The following is a 15,587-nucleotide window of genomic DNA, read 5'->3' on the forward strand; positions in this document are numbered from 1 at the left end:
AATATTGTCCAATCATGAACTAACTAGAATCAAAAGATTCGTCTCGCGATTTACAGACAAACTGTGTAATTAGTTTTTGTTTTCGTCTATATTTAATGCTTTATGCATGTGCTGCAGAATTCGATGTGACGGTAAATGTTGAAAACTTTTTGGATTTCGGGAGCCGCCGAGCGCGTCCGGCGTCCGTCCTGTCTTGACTATTGCCTTTGCCTGGGGTAGACGTCCTGGCTCCATACCCCCACCCCAACCCATGGGATCAGAAAGCGGGAGTCACCGCGTCCGCGGCCAGCCAGCCACCAAACCAGCAATGCCACGTTCTGGCTGCTGCTGCTGCTGTTCCTGTCTCGGACTCCGCAGGCGCGCGCCAGCAGTATACGTACGTGGTCCATCGATTCGTCTCAACAACGCAGGCAGGCAGAAAAGTGAAGTGGCCCGTGCCAGTGCCACCCCACTCCCCACCGACACAGACACAGCTGCTGCGCTGCTGGCCGTGCGTGCGTGGTCGTCGTGGTAGATGACTTGCGGCGCACAGCAATGCCAGGTCGGACCGGCGCGTAACGTGCATAGCTGCCGTATCACTAGTAATCATATACTGATTGCTGTCCCAGGCTCTCAGCCAAGTAATCCTGATATATAGGAGTAATAAACTAGTGCTAGTACAGCAGTAGAATAAGTAGTATTGCTGATTCCTACTACTACTACTAGGTTTTTCTGGCCGGCCGGCCGGACGGCCGGGGCGCGTGGCCAGACCGACAGCTAGGAACAGGATGAAAAGGTAGGCGGAGTATATACTATTACCGGCCGGCCGGGCGCGGAGAAGAGAGTGTGCATGTGGGCGCAGTAGCACATGCATCTGGGACTAATCAAACGCGGTCAGTCGTCGTTGCCGCGTCCTGCATGCTGCGCCCGCTCCCGGCGCGTCCCGATGCCGACGTACGGGATCGGACAAACACAGCAGCGCCGCTACGCCTGCAGCCAGCAAAGGGTTCATGCTCGATCGTGCTACTAATGACGTGTCTTACGCCACATGAGCATATAACTTCAATTCACGGTGATGATGCTGCGACTAAGGCCTTGTTTAGTTGGCAAAATTTTTTAGATTTAGAGTACTGTATCACTTTTGTTTGTTCGTGTTAAATATTGTTCAATCATAGACTAATTAGGGTCAAAAGATTCATATCACGATTTACAGGCAAACTGTGTAATTAGTTTTTATTTTCGTCTAAATTTAATACTACATGCATATGGCGCAAGATTCGATGTCACGGGAAATCTTGTAATTTTTTTTTAAAACTAAACAAGGTCTAACTACTAGTCCTGGTTTCAAACCGAGCGAGAAAAAACCCATGCATGCTTGGATCGATCGCCGACACCGGGCCGGGGGGTCGGTGTGTGAACACGCCTACTGTACGTGTTTCCGCTGCAACATTACATCGTACGTCCTGATTCCCCCGCGCGCGCGATGCTAGGGTTCCGCATATGCCATATCGCACGGCGCTCCACACGATTATATAGCCAGCGAATTCAAAGATGTTAATTGCGGACGAATACGACTAATCATTCTATATAATATTTGGTCTCTGATGATGTGTACCGTGGTTATTAGCTGGCTCTACTGTGTCACGTCCCTGGTCAACTTAACCCCCACCGCGCGCGCGCGGTGCTGCCCACGTTGAACGCAATGTGACGACGTTCATGCATGGTCGCATATATACCATGCATGACCCAGTGTGATCACTAACCGCGCGCCTACTTGCATGCATGTTCAGTTCAGTCGTGCTCCAGATCTGCCCCCCCACACTCAGAATCCAGGGTGACGACGGATCTCTCTCGTCTGTAGGAGTAGGCCTTGTTGCAATGCCAAATAGTATATATGCATGCCAGACTCTGAGAGCGATGCTGCTGGGTGATGGATGGGTGGTGGCAGAATGTCTACCGCCAATTCAGCTCAGCGATGCCTCCAAAAAATCCGAGATGATCCGCCAACTTACACAGGTCACAGCCTTGCGATGGATGGATGGATGGATCCAACGACGACCGCGCGAGCATGCATCATGTGCATGCCGCGGCGCTACTCGATCGGCTCCTCCATTCGGCTCTGATGCATATATATATGCACCCGTCAACGCGCACTAGCTAGCTAGGTGGACTGGACTCTGCATGCCTCGGTTAAGGCCCTGTTTAGATTGGAGATGAAAATTTTTTTGATGTCACATCGGATATGTCGTAAGGATGTCGGGAGGGGTTTTTAGAAACTAATAAAAAAACAAATTACATAGCTCGTCAAGAAACTGCAAGACAAATCTATTAAGTATAATTAATCTATCATTAGCACATGTGAGTTACTGTAGCACTTAAGGCTAATCATGGAGTGACTAGGCTTAAAAGATTCGTCTCGCTATTTCAAACCAAACTGTGTAATTAGTTTATTTTTTTATGTACATTTAATGTTTTATACATGTGTCCAAAGATTCGATGGGATGGATAAAAAAATTTTGGGTGGAAACTAAACAGGGCCTAACATGAGTGCAGATCCCAGCTCTACTACACACCTACCATGCATGCGCGTCAAATTTGGTACGGATGAGATCCATTTTTTTTATTTTTTTTTAAAAAAAACGAGACATAAATGAGTGCGTGGCGACTGCGAAAACTGAAGGTATCTGGCTCCATCTCTGAGCTCTGGTGGCTTTTCGTGGAGGATTATATTTTATACTATTATAAGCGATTCGTGATCTAGCTTTCTTATTTACTACCGACGACGACGCTGTACATATGTTTGTCGATCAGTTGGCGTGGCTGCATGTGATTGATGACTTTATTCCGCGAAACAGTAAAAATATTCCGTCTGAGAATAACAAAAGAATATAGTAGTATTTCTTGACGAGCAATCTATCAGCTTATTCCTCTCTGTTTCCTGCGCCCACAAGAAAACCTATCCCATGCTGTTTCTATAGTACTGACTGTAGTACACATATAAAATATAGTAGTATTTACTGGTACTTCATTAATCCTTACGAAAGTAATTACAAGAAATTTAAAATAAACAAAGGAGCTCTGACAGACAGACACAGGGCACGGGAAGAATCTTTATCTAGCTTGCCGTGATGACAAACCGCGCGGTGCCACGCACATCAGGCAGAGATCGAGCAAGGCTGCCGGCCGGCTGCAGCTGGAGAGATGGCGCCATCACGGCCGGGGCCGGGCTGCTGGGGTCCGGGCCGGGGACGTGACGACCGACGTGTGCCGTCGCTAATCCCGCGGCCGTCGTCGATCGGCCGGCGTCTCCATCGCCGCACAACACGCAGCTTCCCACACGTACCAACCGCCGAACCGGACGCGCGGACGTTCGTTTTCTCCCGGTGCAGCGCGCGCGCCACCGCGCGCCATGTGTACGTGCCGCACGCCGGCCGGGCTTCTTCACCGACGGCGGCCCCCGGCGCCGCCGGTCCCCCCCGCGCGCTCGCATACGTCCAGTATAGAGTGTCCGATTGATCAGCAGATGACGAAGAGCGTGTCACGTTTTGGTCTCAGGTCACGCACGCGTCAAAAACGGGGGGAAATTAAGACAGCCCGGCCGACAGCTGCATGCATGCGCACAAATTCAGGTCTTGTTTAGTTCACTCATAAAATCAAACAAAAAAAAATAAAATTTTCCGTTAAACTAATAAATCTTATGATATATGCATAAAGTATTAAATATAGTTAAAAATCAAAACTAATTATACAGTTTTGTCTATAAATCGAGAGATGAATCTTTTAAGACTGATTAGTTTATGATTAGATAATAATTATCAAATAAAAACGAAAGTGATACAGTATCCAAAACTAAAAAAAATCAACAACTAAACAAGACCGAAATTACTACAATTCAGCTCCACGTCATGCAATGCAAATGCAACCGTACCGTCGTCGCTCGAGACGGATCGAGGGCGACGCGCGCGGTAGGTAACTTATCAGCCATCAAATGCCTGCCGACATTGATGGGTACGTATTAGTATGTATATACACATGCATTACATATATTTTTTTATATGTGTATGCAGACATGGAGTGTTTTTTTCTTCTAAATTATATCGACACTATGAATTCTCGCATGATTTTGTCATGTTTCATTAATAAGCGAGATATCTCGTTGATTTTTTTCCTCATGATTTTACATGAATTTTAATTTGTTATGTTATATAATTTGTCCCCATCGTATCATAAACAAGTTACTGTCAGCGAGATTATACTAAATATGTTATATGTAGCGCCGTTCACATTCAGAACACACAGGGTCAATCAACTAGCTTACGGTATATAGGTTAGTACTAGTACTACATCACATCTTATTTACGTGCTCCGGAAGGCAGCATCAGGCCATTTAATCCACCTTGTTCATGCATCCATTATACTTGACAAGTATTATGCATGGTGTCACGAAATGTACCCCCCCCACCCCCCCCCCCCCCCCCCCCAAAAAAAAAACCTAGGTAGTAATAGGTAGCTTCCAGAGTTAGTTCTAGTACTGCAAGAAAGAGTGTATTCATGTCATCGCGGTACGTACAAATGATTAGGCGTGGACTCAAAAGCTGATGCGTGACTAATAAAGGGTCAAACCGTGGGTGATTGCACACATAAGCATCGTCACTAACACCATCATGCATATGGCCATAATTAGAAACAGGCTAAAAGAAGCAAAAAAAAAAACTAAATGGAGAAAAAAAAAAAGAGAGACGAAGGGGTTCAGCTAGCTAGCTAACCGGAGATCGATATGCATGGGAATATATATTGAGATGCCCTGCCCTGCTGCCATGCCACCACCGACAGTTTGGGTGGACCGTATTGGAGGCCAAAAGAATAAATAACATACACACAATGACACAAAAAAAGGGGGCCCGGGAAATCAAAACAAAGTTTGCAATGTGAGGAGGAATGAAAGGTAGGTGATGCTTTTTTCAGTCTATCATTGATAGGGACGTGCTTTGGATGCGAGAAGATCAGAAAGAAAAATAATTAATCAATTAACTAACAAGGGCGCACCATGCATCATGTACATGCATGCTGCAATAAGCCATTTGATATTTTCTTATTATGATTAGTGCTAACCTACAAATAACAAATGGACTAATGTTTTCTTTTTGCAGCTAGTATGATTAAGTATCCACAACATATGTATAACCCCAATTAGTCTTGTTAACAAATCCCGCCTAAATCACGTTCAAACTTAATTGGTTGTATAGGCAAGGCAAAAGTACAGGTGCAAGCTTGCGGCAGTTATATTCTGGCATGTTCAACTTGTCGTGCCGCCGTCGTCGTGTAAGGCTGTAACCTAGCTTGTATCCCTAGTAGGTAGTACTACTATATATGGTACTTTAGTGAAAAGAATATAAGTTTCCAAGTCTTTTACTTTATTTCTTTAATCGCTTTCAACTGATGGCCCCAAGTACTTGATGATTAATAAAGACAAGGAAAAAAAAGGTCCACTCATACACTGTTTTCTCCTCTCTGTTATTAGTATATACTCCATATGCATTTTATTTGACCCTTGCCTACTTAATTAGAAAAAAGAAAATAATAGACATTTAGCCAAACGTCGTGGTGTGCAATTGTGCATCGCTCATCATGTCTCATGTGCTGTGTGTGTGAAAAACTAATTAACCTTTATTCCGAAAGTAGCAAACACTGCACTTTATTTAGGGCCGGTCTGCAGCCTGAAGGCGGTACACAGAAGGCAGCACAGTGATTTGTACTAACTGTGTGTACAAATTTCAAAGGGGACAGTTGAGCATGTCGTCCCGGAAATAACAACAATGTGACATCCGTTTGGGCCAACAGCTGAGTCCATTCCGTCACGCTGAGTGGAGTAGCTAGCTAGATGGTTACTGCTACTGCCACTCAAGTTTGTACAGTACTACTGGTCGTCCAATCATGAGATGGAACTAACCAATGCGGCAATGCCAGTGTGTGTGTGTGTGTGATCACTTTGAGTGAAAGGAACCAAAGCCCCCCTAGGGCTGCCAAACAACACGTACTAGCACTCTCTTTTGCACGCTTTTGGGACCGGACGGACGGACGGACGGACGGACGGACAAGTGCATGCATGACACGAAAGATGGATTATAGACTGCCACATTCCTCTGCTCTGGATCTCTCCGATCCGACGATGGATGGACCAGTACACTCGTCGTCTGTTCGTTGCTGCCTGGCCTGCCCTGATCGATGATGAGTCCCTGACCCTGACTTGGCTTAATTACCGCGCATGAATCAGTGCATGACTCTGGCTCCCGGCTTTCCTGGTTGTTCGCTTGTTTTAAAAAGTTATGTGTGAAAGTAATGTTTCCTAATTTATTGTGAGAGAAAAACACTGCAGGCCGGTAGAAAAAATACTGCTTATGAGACAAGAGAAGATGCTTCGACGATGATGCTTTGCTTGTATAGGAAGCCCTGTTGCTGCACTGATGATCCACCCCGTACAGGTACTACGATCATCGAGCAGTGTAGTAGCTTAGCATATCCATGCATGCATACCAAATGCCACCAGCAAACTATAAAGGTGGAGTGTTGTGCCGGATACACATTTTCAATAGGGCACTCGCAGATTTTATCACAGAGTCTAAAGTTATTTATTACTTCGAACAATGTGGACTTAGAATCTAAATAAGACTTGGAGTCTTATTTTTTCTACCTTTTTCTTTAATAAATATGCTGCTACATCAGCAAAATACTATAAATAATATGTAATTAATTGTTTTGAACTCTGTGATAGAGTCTTCTATTTTGAGTATGTAATTTAGCGGCACACTACGTGGGTCGTACGTGTACGTACCACCAGGCGCCTATAAAAACCATGCAAAAGGCCCTATTAAACGCCGGCGGCCACCATATGAGGTTAATTAATGTACGTGCAAAGCGTCAGTGTCGACCACTCGCACCAACCGGTACGTACGCAGTTTATTAGCGTGTAACACTTGTAAATTTATTTTATGTATGCTGCCGTACGTGCGTCCGTTGCCACATGCATGGATGAACATCGTAACCCATCACCGTCGTCATTTGTCATCGGATCAGCCGATCAGGCAGGAGCGAGATCGATCGATCGAGTTCGAGGCGCGCGCGTACGTGTATGTTTATGGTTGCATGCATGATTACGTGCGCATGCATGGCGTGCCAGGGTTGGTCCGACACGACACGAGACGACAGGAACACTCCAAGCCAGGTGGAATGTGTATGCTCCGTGGTGCATTACATGGTCAAGCAGCGACACGGATTGGCAGTTAATATCCTTTTGGCAGTTGGGATTCAGGCTTTGGTTGCTGCCCGAAAAAATACAATACACCGTAACACTTTCATTTATATTCAATAACGGAGCCACCCTAGCGGCGGGGTGGGGCGGCCGCCCCAGCTACCAATGGTGTCGTCCAAGACCTCGGAACCCCCTCTTCTTCCTTAGCTTTGGCTACCGGGCTACCGAGGAGAGGCCGCTCTGCCGCAAGAAGACCACCGGCGCCGAGCAAGAGCGAGCCGCAAGCACTGATTATCGAAGAAGACGATGTCTGGTTCTACTAGGTAGTGGGAACTAAGCCTTTTTTTTGTTAAGATTAGCCCAAGGGCCAAACAAAGGTCCAATTTGGCTCTCTAAATCTCCAATCCAGCAACACGGTCTGGCTCTCATGCTTAGCTTCCCGAACCCCCAATTCTGTATTAACTCAAATGCTGCCACCATTGCCAGGCACCGCCCGTGGCTCACTTCGCCGCCCGCTGCAAGGAACCAGCCACGCGCTCGCCGCCACCCTCGCCGGCCGCTGCTAGGCGCCAGCGCGGCACACTGCTCGTCCACTCACTGCCATCGCTAGGAACGATGGAGGGAGGAGAAGCAGAACTTGGCAGGGGCAGTAGCTTTGCCAGTTATTTAATTTATTTCGCAAATTTGAGGCAACATCTTATGTTATTCATCCGCCTTTTTCACAGTAACTTTTGTGATTCTAGTTTTTTTGCTATATTTTTTACAATCATAGTCGATGAATACTGTGCGATTTGTGCCACAAGCTTTTTCGTTCATCTTCATGTTAGAACTCGCCCCAGCTATAATTTTTTTCTGGCTCCGTCATTGTTTGTATTTGATAAATATTATCTAATTATAAACTGTGTAATTAATTTTTATTTTCGTCTATTATTTAATGCTCTATGTATATATCTAAAAATTCGATGATATGACAAAAAAAGTTTTTATTTTTTGGGAAATAAACAAGGCCTAATTTACAGGCTAGGCCGACGACAGGCGACGTAGGAAGAGATGGTCAAATTAAGGACGACGACATGGACGTCACCACGCGGACGACCACGTGTACGTCTTGATGCGATGTTATGTTTAATATGTATAATCTGTATGTGTCTAGCTATATACTATACCACAACCCTAATATAGAGTCATATGTGTGTCGCTATAAATATACTAATAACATCAAACCGTCGGTCGGTATAGGTGGCCCACGGATCATGTGTCGCTAAATATACTCTTTGCGATAGACGATCGGTCGGTATAGATATTTGGCTATAGCGTCCATCTATCGGTCGGGATAGATCTGTAAAGAGGACGAACCATCAGTCGCTATATAGGGCTGTGTATTTTGTGCGGGCTCAAGGTCCATGCGCGGGAGCTGAAAAGGAAAAAAGTTCCTTCGCGGGAAGCTAAAAATGAAAACAGGCCTTCGCGGTAAAAATTGGGCCCAAATACTACTAACCCTAACCTTTCCACTCACTCTCCCTCAGCTAGCCGCCACTTCCCTGCGCCTGCCCACCCCAACCCCATCCTCTATCACGGTGCTTGCCCACCCCACCCGCCGCCGCTGCCGCCAAAAACCGCCGCCGCCGCTGCCCAGGACCACGGCCACCAAGACTGCCGTCGCCACTGCAGCTCCGCCCAAGACAACAGTCGTCGCTACTGTGCAGTTGGCGCTCCTGCCCCTGCCATTGCAGCTCCGCCCAAGACAACGGCCGCCGGCAACGACCCCGCCCAAGACAACGGCCGCCGCCCAAGACGACCGCTGCTGTCGTGCAGCTCCGCCCAAGACGACCACCGCTGCTGCCCAGTTGGCGCCCCCAGCCCCTGCATACAGCTCCTCGTACGCGGCCCTCAATTGCGACTGTGCGTGACTCCTCCCCTCATCCTCATTGATTCGATTTGAACTAGTGATTTGATCTGGTTTCCATGACGCTTTCTTTGCAGCAGCTGTTCAGATCCGTGGCAACTGGCAACAATAACTGCAGTGGGGGCTGGAGCTGCTTCGCGGACAAGGTGTGCTACGACGACATCAACGCCTGCTGCTACCACCACGACGCCTGCTGCCACAACCACAACTGCTGCGTGGAGAAGAAAGGTTACATTTGCTTGCAATTTTTTCCTTGCCTACGGCTTGCTGTGCTAATAATTTTGACACAAAGCCTTGTTGTGCTCATTATTGTGAACAACTGAAAAAAATGTCAGTGCAGTGCGTGTCGGTAGTATGTGAATGGTAGGAAATAAATCGGGAAGTAGATTGAGTAGCACGTGCATTTTCTTTTGTGTTTTACGTATTAATCAAAAAGCAGTGAAAACATCTATAGTTGTGGCAACATATTGCAGGTTTAGTATTGTTCAGGTGGTGATGCTGGACCTCAGTTTTTCTCATGGAACGCACGCACTGTCAGATCACATGTCCTAAATGATGATACGATTATTGTACGAAAGTGATGGTTTAGTATTGGCAGTAGCCTGATCTTAATTTTTCTGTGACCCTGGCCTATCACTATGTATCTTGTGTTCTGTCTTTTACTTTCATGCTATCAGTTGTTGTACAAACTAATAGAAAGCTGAAATGCAGACTAGTTCTATTTGGCATAATCGATTTACTGCAGTACTTTGTTTTTGCGATTCAGTCTCGACATATTTGTACATGTACTGATCCGATGTCGTGTATTCACACTACAGCTGCCTTGGTGCATTGGAGGTGTAGCTGAAAGAATTTGTACAGGATCGTCTACCCAACCTAAAACCAAAGTGGGCAGCTTGCAATCTTTTAGAGATTATTTGAACAACCACAACATTGGCAGTTGCTCTTCTTGTGGGTAACGGTATGATCCTATTTCTGTAGGCCATCTTTTTTAATATTGTGTGTGAACTTGAACATGACAATCGTGTTTAAATTAAAGCCACTTTTATGGATTCATGGATATGAGTATGATCGTCAAAGTATGTAGCTTCTTTGATGCTCATGTTTTTTTATTTTTATAGTCCATTTCTAAAGCTGCTTGATCTTTCACAAAGGGGAATGGATAAATCATGGATCGATAATGATGCTAGGTACAAAGACTTTTCACAAAGACTGAAAGTTCTATCTGTAGTTAACTTGGGAATTAACTTAGAAACTGCATGTAGGCTCACCAAGATATATCAACAAGGGGTGAACAATTTCATAGCTTTTGCATTTGAGAATTCAGCAGTAGGAAGCAAGATATTATGCCTTTGCAGAAAGTGTGTTAACTCATTTTGGAGAGAGGGAAGTGAAATACGTGAGCATTTGATATGTGATGGGTTTCTAAAAGGGTATAGAACATGGACCTTCCATGGAGAAGTTAGCTCTTCTGTGAATCATGAAAACTATGATGGTGTTGAACTTATAGAGGAGACTGACGAAGATGATAACATCTCTGATTTGCTTAGAGACTTAGCTGCTGGTTTAGATGATAATGGGGATTTTGATGACAACAGTTCAGACCTAGAGCACTGTGAAGAGCTAATTGCCATTCAAAAGTTAGTAGCAGAGAATAGCAAAGAGTTATACCCTAATTGCAAGAAATATACACAGCTGCGTTTCCTAATTAGATTACTCCATACCAAACTCCTTGGAGGATGGAGTGATAGGAGTTTTAATCTGCTACTAGATTTGCTTAATGATGCACTACCTAAGGGTTCAACACTGCCTAAAAACTTTCATGAAGCTAAGAAATTGGTGAAATCTATAGGAATCGGATACAATAGTATTCATGCTTGTGAAAATGACTGCATTCTATTTTGGAAGGATAAAGAGGGGTCGGATTCATGTCCAAAATGTAAGGCTTCTCGGTGGAAATCAGTAAGAAAGAGCCTAGATGGAAAACATGTATATAAGGTTCCTAAAAAGGTTCTGCGCTACTTTCCAATAAAGAAATGTTTAAAACTGTTATTTCTATCCTCTAAAACAGCAAGTCTAGTGAGATGGCATGATGAAGGCCGAAAAAAGGATGGTCTGCTTAGGCATCCTGCAGATTCACCACTATGGCAAGACTTTGATGAGAAACATCCAGAATTTGCTTCAGATAGCCGAAATATCCGTCTAGCATTTGCCACTGATGGTTTTAATCCATTTAGAACCATGAATGTTAGCTATAGTGTTTGGCCTGGTATTTGTATTCCCTACAACTTTCCACCTTCAATGTGCATGAAGAAATCAAATTTCATCCTTTCTTTGTTGATTCCTGGTAAAGAAGCTCCTGGTAGTGATAAGGATGTCTATTATCAACCACTAGTTGAAGATCTGTTAGATCTGTTTACCGAGGGAGTTAGAACATATGATGCTTCAAAGGGTGAGTTCTTTCAGTTGAAGGCAGCGGTAATATGGACTATTACTGACTTTCCAGGTTTAGGCTATGTGTCTGGGTCTGTCACATCTGGTGAAGCCGGATGTCCTGATTGCCATAGCTATACATGTTCTCTTAGACTTGGTAATGGTAGCAAGACTTGTTATATGGGTCATCGCAGATTCTTGCCTGAAAACCACCCATTTAGGTTTGATGCTAATAAGTTTGGTGGTAAAACTGAGTTTAGGGCTGCACCTACTCCACTTACCGGAGAGGAGATTTTGGAGTGCACTAAAGACCTTAATACAGTTTTTGGGAAGGATCCTTCTAGGAAGAAACCAACAAGCAAGAGACGCAAGGAAGGAGAGCCATTGGTCATATTGAAAAGGAGATCTATTTGGTTTCAACTGCCATACTGGAAAGATTTGATGCTGCGACATAATTTTGGCTTCATGCACATAGGGAAAAACGTGAGTGAAAGCTTAGTTAATACATTTATAGGCACAGAAGGAAAATCCAAGGATAATTTGAATTCTCGTTTGGACCTTCAAGCTCTAGGTATTAGAAGTGATCTCCACCCTGTTGAAGTGGAAGACCAACTTTATTTACCACCAGCACCGTACTCAATGAGTCCTGATGAGAAGAAATTATTTTGTCAAGTACTAAAAGGGGTGAAGTTTCCTGATGGTTATGCATCTGATATACGTCATAATGTACATGTTAGTGAGAGGAAGATATTTGGGCTTAAGAGTCATGAGAGCCATATTATTTTACAACACTTGCTTCCACTTGCCGTGAGAAAAATATTGCCAGAAATTGTGTGTGCTGCAGTGATCCGTATATGTAATTTTTTCAAGAAACTTTCCTCCCCTATCATTCGAATAAGTGATATGGAAAGTTTAGAGGTTGAAATAGCTGAAACCTTGAGCCTTCTTGAGACTATATTCCTTCCTTCCTTTTTTGATATCATGGTACACTTGATGGTTCATCTTCCTACCCAAGCGAAGATAGCTGGACCAGTTCATTTTCGCAGCATGTGGCCTGTGGAGAGGTATCTGATGAGATTGAAGGGATCTGTTCGTACAAAAAGTCACCCTGAGGGATCAATTATGGAGTGGTCTAATTTTACTGAATGCCTTACACTTTGTTCTCGCTACTTACATGATGGGACTCAGAGTAGCCATCAATTTAGAAATGAAGATTGTAGTACAACTCCTTTCTTTCGTAGCATTGGTCGAGGATTAGCTGGAAAGTGCATAGTGAGTATAGATCACAAGACATGGCTACAAGCCCATAGATATGTTTTGTTCAACTATGACAATATACAGCCCTACTTGGAGTAAGTTATCTAGCCCCATTTTCATACTTTCAGCACATGAAAGGTTTTCTTTGCATACTAAAGTGCTAAAATGATGGACCTTGCAGCAAGCATGCTCACTATCTATCATCAATTGGTCTTCAAAATAGATGGGAAATCAGTCGCATGCATCATGAATCCTTCCATGAGTGGTTTAGGTTGCATGTAAGTAATAATAAAACTTAGCACAAGTTAGTTAATATGGATTTGGCATTTCTATTAATTGTATTTTCAAAATCACAGGTGGAAGAAATGGGAGAGGAAGCACCAAATGAGATAAAAATTTTAGCAAAGGGGCCTACGATGTTTGCACATAAGTATAGTAGCTATAACATAAATGGATTCAACTTTCACACACTATCCTATGATGAGGGTAGACCTATTCAAAATAGCGGGGTTGCTCTAGTTGCTGAGTCATCAATCTTTGAAAGTAGCAATAATGATAACATTATAATAGGAAAGACATATTATGGTATTATAACTGAAATTCTTGAACTGAACTATCACCACAAGGGAAATGTGGTGCTTTTCAAGTGCAATTGGGTTGACAACCGTGTGCAAAACAAATGGGTAAAAACAGATCAATTTGGGACCACAACTGTGAATTTTAGGCATTTATTCAATACAGGTGAAAAGATATCTGATGAGCCATTCATTCTAGCATCACAGGCAGTTCAAGTATACTATGTCCCTGAAGCAATTGATACTGAGTGGGTTGCTGTTGTTCAGTCAGTCCCAAGAGATGTATTTGACTTTGATAACTTGGAGGATGAGCACATAAATAATGATAATGGACTAGTTGTGTACCTACCTAATCTAAATCGTGATGTGACTGTGGATATTGTTAATGGGGTTGTCCCTTCTGTTAGAACAGACATAGATGGTATTATTGTTGATCGGAAAAATTGTAAAACAGGTTCTAAAAAGTAAGTATTGTCAAACAATGTGTCTATTTCTTTCTTGTGAGTATTGCTATTTTATTTGTCCATTCACAGGAGAAAACATGTCAAGACCAAAAAAAAGCAATAAGGATATCCTTGTCAATCCGTATGAGAAACTTCGAAATGACCAGATTGAAATCAATAACCAGAGGCTTGAAGCTCTAAATCTGCCTCCTATGAATAGTTTAGGACAGAATATTCAACCTAGTAAAAGAACAAAGGTTTTGTATAGACTTTTATTTACTACGACAATCATTGCATATTTCTTAACAAATATTTATACTATTATGTGTCTTTTTTTTAGAAAACTCCACAATCAAGTGATGCAGGAACTGAAGGTCACAATCTACGTAGGTCACAAAGAAATCAAGCTGAAAGTGTAAATGAGCAGATTGAAGAAGATCCTGAGTACCAGCCAGCTAGGGATGAAGGTCTTGTAGACTGACTTGCTACATCACAAATATCTTGTCGTATTACATGTTTCTTATTTAAAATTTACTACAGAGCTTCATACTAGTCCACCAAAGAAGAGGAAAAGAAGCATCACTAGGATGGATAACATATTTGCAAGAACACCAAACATGCCTAAAATCAAAATAACACTCAATGAATTTGGTCAACCTATTGGACAGAATTATAGACAGTTTTCTAGTGCCATTGGTTGCCTAGTGAGACGAACATTATCAGTTGGGTGTTCAGATTGGAGGCTTGTCGATGTTGAAAAGAAAGACCAAGTGTGGGAAACATTAAAGGTATTTTTCCTCTTCAATTCTTTGGACCTTGATTGCTAAAATCTGCCACACAACATGTACTGTTTTCTGTACTGATTTGCTATGGAGTGTGGGTTGTCCCATCCTTATGTTTAGTATTAGATTACTATCCTAAGGACTGATTTGCTGTCAATGGAAAATTAGGAATTCTATGACGTTGATGAGGCTGCCAAAAACTGGTTTCTAATCACTGCTGCAAGGAAATGGAAGGATTTTAAGGCAACCTTGAAGAAGGAATTTTTTGATGAAAAAATAACAATTGAGGCACTGCAGCGAAAACATGGTGATAGAGTTAAACCTACTGACTGGAAGTTCCTCATTAAGCATTGGACCTCTCCTGAATTTGAAGTAAGGAGTAAATTTTGTTATATGCAAATTTGGACTACAATATATTTGCTGAATTTAACAATTTCTATCCTAGGCTCGAATGGAAATATCCAAAGCTAATCGTACAAAGTTGAGGATACATCATACATCAGGAAGCAAGAGCTTTGCTTGTTCTAGGCATGAAATGGTATAGAAAATATGTCTAGTATTCAATTTTAGTGCATTATTTTTCTGCAATTTTAGTACTAAATTAAAACAATTTTAGGCTATAGAGCTAGGGCGCGTGCCTCGAAGAGATGAAATCTATATTAGAACACATACAAGAAAAAATGGAGTTCCATCGCAACAAGCAGAGCCAATAATTGTAAGTTCTTCTTCATAAAAGACTTTTAGTATGTAATATTTCACTCTAGTGTATAAACAACCCTATTCTATTTTGCTAGAACAAACTTAGATCAGTTGTTGAAGCCCACCCAGAGTTGATAGAAAGATCAATTCAGCAAGGTGATGTCTTCACTGTTGCTTGTGGAGAAAAAGAGCCAAGAGGGCGTGTTCGTGCTTTGGGTCTAGGACCAACTCCCCAAGATATTGGAACCCCTGGTTTGAAGTGTT

The sequence above is a fragment of the Sorghum bicolor genome, chromosome 7 (assembly GCF_000003195.3).
Source record: "Sorghum bicolor cultivar BTx623 chromosome 7, Sorghum_bicolor_NCBIv3, whole genome shotgun sequence".
Taxonomy (NCBI): domain Eukaryota; kingdom Viridiplantae; phylum Streptophyta; class Magnoliopsida; order Poales; family Poaceae; genus Sorghum; species Sorghum bicolor.